Genomic DNA, 10,106 nt, shown 5'->3' on the forward strand with positions numbered 1-10,106 from the left:
TTCAAGTTTTTTGCGCCTTATAAATATTATTATTATTAGTAGTAGTTCTTTTTATGTATTTATCTATTATTTATATATTTATTTACTTATTTCTTTTTTTTTTCTTTTTTTTCCATTTTATCTATTTATTTATTCATTTTCATTTATTTTATTTCTTTATTTATTTGTTTATTTTCCTCAAGGCCTGACTAATGTGTGTCTGCATTTTTTTTTTTTTTTTTTTTTTTTACATTTATTTGCTTTATTTGCTCATCATTGTTGTCTTTTTTATTTATTTATTTTATCTATGTATTTTTTAAATTTTATTATTATCATTAATTTATTTTTTAAATTATTACTATTATTATTTATTTATTTGTTTATTTTAATTATTTATTTATTTATTTATTTTATTTTATTTTATTTTATTTATTTTATTTTTTTTGTACGCTTATAGTTGACTTCATCAAGTTTTTGCGCCTTATACATATTATCATTGTTAGTAGTAGTTCTTTTTTATGTATTTATCTATTATTTGTTTACTTTTTTTTCTCAAGGCCTGACTAAGCGCGTTGTGTTACGCTGCTGGTCAGGCATCTGCTTGGCAGATGTGGTGTAGCGTATATGGATTTGTCCGAACGCAGTGACGCCTCCTTGAGCTACTGAAACTGAAACTGAAACCGACTAAGCGCGTTGGGTTACGCTGCTGGTCAGGCATCGGCTTGGCAGATGTGGTGTAGCGTATATGTATTTGTCCGAACCCAGTGACGCCTCCTTGAGCTACTGATACTGATACTGATACCACTGTTGGACGCCGTTCTTTCTCTGTCTCTGGACCTTGTATTTGGAATGAACTTCCTCTTTCGCTTCGTCAGGTCTCCGCACTCAGCTGTTACAAGTCTGGCCTTAAAATCCACCTCTTCACAAGATAGCCTCCCTTCCCTGCCTCAATTCACAAACCAGGTCTGTGACACTGCATAGCACTGACACTACGGGTCCTGCTCTACGGACTGTGTTCACATGCACAACTCACGTTGACCACGGTTTTCATGTGAGCCAGTGTGCTGTCATCATCACTGACAAAGGATCACTGTGATTATCATTTAACCTGACCACCCGCAGGGAAACAAAAACAACAAAAAACAAAAAACAAAAAAAAAACAGACAAAAAACAAAAAGATACAAAACAACAACAACAACAAAACCAAAAAACCACAAACACCCCCCCCCCCCCAAAAACAAAAAACAAAAACAACAACAACAAACAAACCCGAAACTGTTCATCTTCCACAGTCTTTTTCCCACGTCCGTTTCATCGCCTTTGTGTCAAAAAAACATGTACACAATATCAACAAACCGACATTCAATACACGTTCACATATATAATTATCATCATATATTATTCACACATAAAAGAATTTTTTTTTTTTTTTTAAATATGCCAAAGTACTTCAAACCGCCTTATTTTCTGTTAGAAAAAAAAATCAGAAAAAAACCCCAGAAAAAGGCTGGTATGTGTCATGAAGTTTACCTCCAGTGACCATCTGTCGGTATCCAAGATGGCGATCGCAGATACAGCTGTGAAGCGGAAAGTAACATTTCGAATTTCGTTTCGTGCTAATAATTTTCTCTCTTTGTCCTGCCATGATCATTCTGAACATGCTGATAACATTTCCAAACAAATATCACAACAATACAGTCCAGTCACTTTAGAAACAAGGTGGAAAAGGCAGACGCACACCCACGATTTCGCGCAATCCCACGATTTCTCTCACTTTGAGAACTTTGAGAGAACCCGTGGAATTGTGAGAAATCGTCGTCTTTCCCCTCCCATGTTTTCACTCCAATTCGAGAAATCGTGTGGGGCGCAATCATGATTTCTCACAATGTGTGAGAAATCGTGAGAAGTCCCCCTTATTTTTATCAAAAATATTTCCTTTGTCATCTGAGTTAGGTTTCTTGTATTTTCCCCGATGCAAATCCAAGAGAAAAATGAGAGAGAAAAAAAGAAACGATAAATTGACGGTTAATGGTGTGTGTGTGTGTGTGTGTGTGTGTGTGTGGAAGGGGGGTGGGAGAGAAGGGGGCAGGGGTGGTTCAGTGATGAGGAAAAGTGTCAGGGGAACTTCAAAATTAAACGATGAAATGAAATTCACGACTATCTGAAAAACAAATATGTCTTCGTATTATTCAAAAAAGCAGACAAAAATATCTAATAGAACAATTACAAATATTCTTGTCTGAGCTTCTAGTATGAGCTTCTTCACGATAACCTTTTCGTTTACTTTCTAACAATGTGAAAACAGGGAAAAAAGGTATTTGTGAATATTAGCGCGTGTGTGCATGCGTACGTAAGTGTGTGTGTGTGTGTGTGTGTGTGTGTGTGTGTGTGTGTGTGTGTGTGTGTGTGTGTGAATTGCATTCCATGTTATCTTTTATGTTTTGCGTTGAACCTTTTTTCCCTGCCTTACGTATCCATACTAATTTAATTTCTTTCTTTTTCTTTTTCTCTCTCTTTTTAATTTTTTTTTTTTAGAGCATGGTGCAAAGAAACCTTTATCTTTTCCAGTTTATCCTCAATAAATCAGTTGTCATTAAAATTGTCATTGTCTCCCCACTCTCTCTCTCTCTCTCTCTCTCTCTCTCTCTCTCTCTCTGTGCCTTAACTCAGTTTGTGAAGTTTTGGGGCGTCGCGAACAAAACTAGATGTCGACATCAGAAGGAAAATAAAGTTTACTTACGTTCAGTCCAGGTGGAAAAAGTCTCGTTATCGATGACTTCGTTCCAATCTTGTACAAAAGCATTACAGCAACTAATGCGCATAGAAACAGAACGACACGTCTTTTGGACACACGCATGTTGGGTACTATGTGAGCCAAGACTTCGAGGTGACTTGCCTGACACACCATCGCTTTCACGTTCAGACGGTCTTCGTCACGGCTGAGAGATTAAAGAGGAAGGATGAATATCAGCGGGCCCTGTCTGTATTCTTCGTGTGTGTGTGTGTGTGTGTGTGTGTGTGTGTGTGTGTGTGTGTGTGTGTGACTTACTGGGAAGTGCAAAAGAAACAAAGGAACGAGACGAAGCGCAACTGAATAATTACAACAACAACAAAAGAAAAGAACAAAGAAAGCAAGAAACAACGAATTCAACAACACCATCCTGCTCTTTCCCACTCCCACACTGACCTATCCAAAAATTCTTATACCTACACACACACACACACACACACACACACACACACACAGAGATCATAACCAGCTCCACCAACACCCCAAAGAAAAACAAATATCAACCACAAAAGCAACGCTGACGAACGGCACGCACACTCTCATGCCCCACCTTCTTTACCCACGACTCCACCTCCACACTGACCTACCTCCCTCCATCCCCAACACTGCTCGTCGTCCCCCACCGACACCCTTCCTCGCACACACACACTACAACACATCGCAGCACATCACGACACACACACACACATACACCACAGCACATCACAACACACCACGACACACACACACACACACACACACACACACACACACACCACAGCACATCACAGAACACCACGACACACACATACATGACACACCACATCACAGCACTTCACGACACACATACACACATCACATCACAGCACATCACGACACACACACACACCACAGCACATCACAGCACATCACAGCACACCACGACACACACATACATGTCACAGCACATCACAGCACTTCACGACACACACACACACACATCACAGCATATCACGACACACACACACAAACACACACACACACACACACACACACACACACACACACACACCACAGCACATCACAGAACACCACGACACACACATACATACCACAGCATATCACAGCACACCACGACACACACAGCACATCACAGCACATCACGACACACACACACACACACACACACACACACACACACACACACATCACAGCACACCACGACACACACACACACACACACACACACACACAAACACACACACACCACAACACATCACAGCACATCACAACACTTCACGACACACACACACACACATCACAGCACATCACAACACTTCACCACACACACACACACACACAGCACATCACAACACTTCACCACACACACACACACAGCACATCACAGCACATCACGACACACACAGCACATCACAGCACATCACGACACACACAGCACATCACAGCACATCACGACACACACAGCACATCACAGCACATCACGACACACACAGCACATCACAGCACACCACGACACACACAGCACATCACAGCACATCACGACACACACAGCACATCACAGCACACCACGACACACACATACATACCACAGCACATCACAGCACACCACAACACACACATACATACCACAACACATCACAGCACATCACAACACTTCACGACACACACACATACACACACCACAGCACATCACAGCACACCACGACACACACAGCACATCACAGCACACCACGACACACACACACACATCACAGCACACCACGACACACACACACACACACACACACACACACACACACACACACACACACACACACACACACACACACACACCACAGCACATCACAGCACACCACGACACACACACACACACACACACACACACACACACACACAGCACATCACAGCACATCACAGCACACCACGACACACACACACACACACACACACACACACACACACACACACACACCACAGCACACCACAGCTCACCACGACACACACACACACACACACACACACACACACACACACACACACCACAGCACATCACAGCTCACCACGACACACACACACACACACACACACACACACACACACACACACACACCACAGCACACTACAGCTCACCACGACACACACACACACACACACACACACACCACAGCACATCACAGCACACCACACACACACACACACACACACACACACACACACAACACACCACACCCACACACACACACACACACAACACCACAGCATATCACAGCACACCACGACATACACACACACACACACACACCACAGCACATCACAGCACACCACGACACACACACACCACCACACACACACATCACAGCACATCACAGCACACCACGACACACACACACACCACACACACACACACACACACACACCACAGCACATCACAGCTCAACACGACACACACACACACACACACACTGAAACCATTTATTGTCAGATTAACTGCTTGTTGTACTCACACACACACACACACACACACACACACACACACACACACACACACACACACACACACACACACACACCACAGCACATCACAGCTCAACACGACACACACACACACACACACACCACAGCACATCACAGCACACCACGACACACACACACACACACACACACACACACACACCACAGCACATCACAGCTCAACACGACACACACACATACCACAGCAGACATTGTCTTCCAGCTCCATCCATCATAAGACCTGTCTCTCATGTGTCAAACCAGGTGTCTACTTATGCCTTCACCGTGCATTCTTCGCTGGGGACTGTACGTCACCCTACTGTAGTCAGCCACAGCAGGATCCCAACACAGACCCGTCAAGCTGAAATGTTGTCAACAGTGTGTGTGTGTGTGTGTGTGTGTGTGTGTGTGTGTGTGTGTGTGTGTGTGTGTGTGTGTGTGTGTGTGTGTGTGTGTGTGTGTGTGTGTGTGTGTGTGTGTGTGACCTAACTATCGAAATGCTCAGTAACCTATTCATCTGAGAAAGAACAAATTAAACGAAGTAGAAAGAAGAAAACCAAGAAGACAATGGAGACGGAGGAGGAGAAAGACAACGACAACAGAAGAATAAAAGAAAAAGATAGAAAGACACCGTCAACTTGAGGAGATAATAATCCGAACGCACTATTATCAAATTAATTACAGACCAAGTATTGTTCTAATGTCAAGTGCATATGCTTTAGTAACCTGACAATTGAGCATATAATTTTTGACTGTAGCTTGATGAAGCCTTATGTACACGAAAGTGTGTCTTCACAAGTGACTGAGAACGTTGATGTTTTTTGACTTTTTGCTTTCATTATCAGTTGTTTCGCTTGTCAGTTTAACGACGTTGCTTTTACGAAGTCCTTTAAGTAATTTCCTGTAATTGTATTTAGATTTTTTCCCCACATTTCACCCTCATTTGCCCAGGTTCCCCAAACCCTCCATTCATTCACATCTCCCACCCTTTCTAACCGATAATACTCAAATGTATTCATAAATACATTAACAAAATGTCTTCAATCACCGATATGTGTGACGGGACATTAAACAAAATTCCTCCCTAATCGAACTCAAGAGACTGAGAAACTGATCAAGTGATCATTTCCAAAGAACAATTTAGATCATCACCCCAACACCCCCGACATTTTCTTTGAAGTTATCAGTTTGCAAAACTTTAATCATATCTTAAAAAGCAAAACCAAAGTATATAAACCCCTAATAGACAGAAAAACGGAACTGAAAAAGTATTTTAAAAACCTTAACAGAAAATAACAATATAATCCTCCAGTTGTGCTGATCAGGGAGAGAGAGGGGCCGGGCAGACAGGGAGACAGAGGGGGTAGGGTGAGGGAAAGGGAGAGGTGCTGAGAAAAGGTGAGGATACAGATCAGAATACAGGGACAGACAGATACAGATAGACAGACAGATAGATAGACAGGCAGACAGACAGACAGACAGACAGAGAGTTTCAGTTCCAGTAGCTCAAGGAGGCGTCACTGCGTTCGGACAAACCCATATACGCTACACCACATCTGCCAGGTTACTAAAGCATATGCACTTGACATTAGAACAAGAGAGAGAGAGAGAGAGAGAGAGAGAGAGAGAGATTCAAAAACTTTATTACTCAAGGATAAAGATTTTAGGCATCGCCCAGCCTTCCAATCTGTCCTTGTGACAACAATAACAATAATAACATTAACGATATTAGCGATAACGACACAAAAATAATAATTTTGTTAACACTGCTACATCTACTGCTACTACAACGAAGAATGATCACCATCATCATCATTAACATCGTAAAAAGTAAGAAAACGAACGCATTCATACATTCATATCCATACACATGCACACACTCTCTCAGAGAGAGAGAGAGACAGAGACAGACAGAGACAGAGACAGACAGAGAGGAAAAAGCAAAATAGATCATTTGCTTTCAATTGACATGTACAAGACCAGTATCTGTTCACAAAATTTCAAATAAGTGCCTGTGGTATGGTTTCTTAAAAGAGGATAAACTATTTCTGTCCTTTAGATATTCAGGAATTTCATTTCATAACTTACTACCTCAGTGGGTAAGTGATGACATACATAGATTCTTCTTCTTCGTTCGTGGGCTGCAACTCCCACGTTCACTCGCATGTACACGAGTGGGCTTTTACGTGTATGACCATTTTTACCCCGCCATGTAGGCAGCCATACTCCGTTTTCGGGGATCATTTTATGGGCAAGGGGTGTATATATCTTAACCTCGAATAGAATAGAATAGAATAGAATAGAATGTCTTTATTATCTAGTGTATCGGGGTCGCAAGGAATATTGGTGGGGGGGGGGAGGGGGGGGGGGGGAGGATAGTACATAACAAGATATGAACGTAAATCGAAAATCATACACAACACAGATATTGTACAAATTAGGATACATACAAGTGCACATCAATCTAAAAACTTGTGCGCACACACACACACACACACACACACACACACACTCTCTCTCTCTCTCTCTCTCTCTCTCTCTCTCTCTCTCTCACACACACACACACACACACACACACACACACAGACGTACTTGGCTCTACATGTTATTAGTTTAACAAAATAATCAATTTTCATATCAACTTTAAAATTATAAAACTAGAATGAACATAAAAGAAATTGAATCAACCGTGTCTTACATTCCCGACGGGTTTAACTAAACTTGTACATCTATCTAGATCCAGAGAAAACTGCTAAACGTTGCAGTGTGATTGCCGTGATAACCACGTCTCCTTTACCGCGGACTTAAAAAGAATTCTTAATTGCCCTTAAAGATTTTTTGAATGCCCAAGATACACCAGAATAATATGATTTAAACAGCGTTCTCACTGCGAATACGGTAATCGATTTATCGCCCTTAAAAAAGCATGTTTAAATGTTAAATTTTTAACGTCAGTTAAGGAGCCACGATAGTGTATTGAGTAAGACAACTAGTTTCTTCTCACCCGAACACGCGGGGTTCGAATCTACCTTCAGGGCTTTTTTTCTCTCCTTTTTTCTTTTCTTTAAAAAAAAAAAATCTAACCTGAAGCTTTATAATACCAAATACAGAACACATTTTAGCGATTAGATTTTTTTTTTAATGTATCAGAAGTGAGTCTTGAAGGCTTTGCCTCGTTTTTTTTTCCGTTTTTTTTTTGTGCCCCTCCCAAAGGTGCAATAATTGTTTTAAACAGAACTGATTTTTTTCATGTTTTTATGAAATTTGGTGTCAGCTGACAAGGTATTTGCAGAGAAAATGCCACGGACACACACACACACAGACAACTGAACATCGGGTAAAAACATAGACTCACTTTGTTTACACAAGTGAATCAAAAACTGCAGTACAAAAAATGTCAACATATACATCACATCAGTCCAGTTTCCTCAGTCACACTCACCTCTTGTGGCGCTGTTTGGATTGTTGACCGGGAAGCTAATTAATAATACTGAAGGCATGTGGTTGGATCCCATTCTCCCCAATACGCATACTTCAGTTATCGGAAACACTCCAGTATAAGTCACACGACATTGAAAAATAGTCATTGACACTGTTTTTGCTATTGCATATGTACAGGTGACCTTGATGATCACCCTGACACATACCATTTATAATGCACAAATTCAGAACAGTGCCCATATTATGCAATAACTTTTCATGCTTATTCAAAATGGTATCTTCCGAATCTCTGTTAACATTTACTGGACCACTTTTATGCTGACCATTAAATACAGACATGTTTTCTTCTAGATCACAAGAAATATTTGAAACCCTCCAGTTGAGATCGCAACAAAGTAACACAAACACGTCAACTATTACGAGAAGCAAGCAGTCACAGAAAATTTATAATCAAGAAATTCCATTTTCCACATCAAAATGACAATAAGGTGAACCTTCAGGTGGTACACACACACATACATTACTTCTCTCTCATCGTGCCCAGCAATGATCTATAAGATCGGATTCCACATAAACTGTTTCAACTAACGAACAAATCTCATTTACAAGGCAAACAAGGCCACCTGACCCCCTGCAGGTTTACAGTAAACTATATTCAGTGAACACAGGCGATTGAAAATATCCAACAAAATTAATGGTTTCCACAAAACGTACACAATCAGAAACAGCCGCTCCCTCTCTCTACCTTTCTTTCTGCGAGGCGATCGATGGTGTGATTGCATTGTACCTGTTCGTTGTTGTTGTTTTGGTTTTTTGTTTTGTTTTTGTATTCTTTGATTTTTCTGAGGATTTCCGATTTTCCTAGATGTAGACGCTTGCAGGTGCGTTACCAGAAAGCCTGTCGGCTTGCTCATTTCCCCTAACGCCTGCACGTTCCAGGCGATATGACCACGTAAGTTTTTGAATCTGAAAGTTGCCTCATGCCACTCTGGGCTTTCCATTTCACTTTCAATTTTTGTATGAGATTCATTGTGCCCGTTAGAATCGTGGCATGTTGGTTTCCAGGCGTATGAATAGATGCCATCTTGAGCTTCCATCGTTAGGCTGGAAGTTGTGACTTTGTACACGACGTTCTCTTCCCTAGTTGTTTTTCTATTTTTGCGAATCCCCAGCCGCATTGGTTCTTGGTGACTGAGCCATCTGAATGTGATGATGTCCTCTTCTTGACTGTTTTCTTATATGGGTAGCTTCACTGCTGCATCAGTTTTGCCCTCTGGCCCTTCCCGGCAATGCCCCCCTAGAGTGGGTGAAATGTCTGTGTTGAAAAGATGGTTGAGGTTTTCAGGGTTTTCTCCTAACTTTGTTTCTTTCAGGTCTTGTAGCTGGCATGCAAGCTTGATTGTG

This window comes from Babylonia areolata, chromosome 32 (assembly GCF_041734735.1).
Source record: "Babylonia areolata isolate BAREFJ2019XMU chromosome 32, ASM4173473v1, whole genome shotgun sequence".
Taxonomy (NCBI): domain Eukaryota; kingdom Metazoa; phylum Mollusca; class Gastropoda; order Neogastropoda; family Buccinidae; genus Babylonia; species Babylonia areolata.